This window comes from Periplaneta americana, chromosome 17 (genome assembly GCF_040183065.1).
Source record: "Periplaneta americana isolate PAMFEO1 chromosome 17, P.americana_PAMFEO1_priV1, whole genome shotgun sequence".
Classification (NCBI taxonomy): Eukaryota; Metazoa; Arthropoda; class Insecta; order Blattodea; family Blattidae; genus Periplaneta; species Periplaneta americana.
Window position 1 is genome coordinate 71,205,404 of NC_091133.1, and position 1,930 is coordinate 71,207,333.

The following is a 1,930-nucleotide window of genomic DNA, read 5'->3' on the forward strand; positions in this document are numbered from 1 at the left end:
TTTACACAGATTTGTCAGCATTATTCTATTTTCCGAGTATGACGGACAAACAATTTAGCCATTCATGGGTATTCTGCAATCTACAGGTCAACACAAGTGAATAAAGCATAATGTCAGTTAATGAAGACTAAATGCAAATTTATGAGGATTAGCTTATTACAAACAAGCCATCCGTTTATTCACAAACAAACTACGACACTGTTTATTCTACACTGAAGTTAAATTATTCAAGCAGTCAGACCTTGCTAAAATAGATAGTTCCCACTCCAAACAGTGTCTGATTTTCAGTATCAACTCCTCCAATACTCCACAGGCTTCTAATCGCTCTCATAAAGGAAAAATGTAACAGTTATAGACAACAGTTTCTTCTGTCATGATACAATTACAATCAGTTACGCCAGTAGCAATACAATAGCTCTAGCAACTGTAATCGTACTACTAATGTTTGTACTAATAGTAACAAAAGTTTAACAATGCTTTCAACTTCAGAGTTTATTCAGCATTAAAATTCAACATGGGCGATAAACAGCAGACACCCCAAGCCCAAGATATTTTTAAAAGTAGCCCATTATGTTTGTATTTGTTGTGTTTTTCTGTAGAGGAAGTGACCTGAAACCTACGGTAGTAGCTATGCCAATAATTATAGTCGAAATGGTTTAGTAGCATATGGAGCAATGCAAATAGCGCAGTAGTAGCATTTTAATAGCAGTTATTTTAGTAATCGTGGTGGTAGTAGCAGTAGTAGTAGTAGCAGCAGTAAGTAGTAGTAGTAGTAGTAGTAGTAGTAGCAGCAGTATTAGCAGTAGCAGTAGCAGTAGCAGTAGTAGTCGTAGTTATAATAATAGTAGCAAAAGTAGTATTAATGGTTGGTGTAGTGATATTGATCGCAGAAACATAAGTATTAACAGTAGCAGTAGTGGCGGCTAAGAGAGTAGATACTTATGGGAGTACCTATTAATAATAGTAACGACTATAGCATGGTAGTAGTAGTAGTAGTAGTAGTAGTAGTAGTAGTAGTAGTAGTAGTAGTAGTAGTAGTAGTAGTAGTAGTAGTAGTAGTAGTAGTAGTATTAGTAGTTTTTAGTAAGTTATTTTACGACATATTATAGATTTATTAATTTGTCATACAGAATAATATCTGTAATATTGACAATTAATATTTGAGGAGAAAAATTCGCTTCGGCGCCGGGGATCGAGCCCGGGTCCTTGGTTTTACGTACCAAGTGGTCTGACCACTGAGCTACGCCGAATTCAATCCACAGCACCGGAACGAATTCTCCTCCTTCAATGTTTCCCTTTATGGCCTGACTCCATGTTAGGCATATATGTTGACGTATATGTCCAATGTCAACTGCCATTATACTAGGAGCGCACTCAGCTCAGTGACTTATTTGGCCGGGATTCCACAGTTAAGTGCACAGTATTCTGTACAGATATATGCGCTGCTAGCTATGAGATATTATAGATTTATTAATTGGTCATACAGAATAATATCTGTACTATTGACAATTAATATTTGAGGAGGGAAACTTTGAAGGAGGAGAATTCGATCTGGTGCTGTGGATTGAATTCGGCGTAGCTCAGTGGTCAGAGCGCTTGGTTTGTAGAACCAAGGATCCGGGTTCGATACCCGGCGCCGGAGCGAATTTTTCTCAAGTATTAATTATTTTACGACGCTTTATCAACATCTTTGGTTATTTAGCGTCTGAATGAGATGCAGGTGTTAATGCCGGTGAAATGAGTCCGGGTTCCAGCACCAACAATAACCATAATTTGCTCATATTGGGTTCAGGGAAACCCCCGGAAAAAAAAAACTTCAACTAGGTGACTTGCCCCAACCGGGAATCGAAACCGGACCACCTGGTTTCGCGGCTAACCGTTACTCCACAGGTTTGGACACTAGTAGTAGTAGTAGTAGTAGTAGTAGTAG

General features: G+C 38.3%; 1 non-coding gene across 1 annotated transcript; it reads left to right on the plus strand.

The window, feature by feature from the left end:
• The first annotated feature begins 1,569 nt into the window (after nucleotides 1-1,569).
• On the plus strand, nucleotides 1,570-1,642 carry TRNAY-GUA (transfer RNA tyrosine (anticodon GUA)). Its single transcript has one exon. It is a non-coding gene; the product is annotated as a tRNA-Tyr (tRNA).
• The last annotated feature ends 288 nt before the right edge of the window (nucleotides 1,643-1,930 follow it).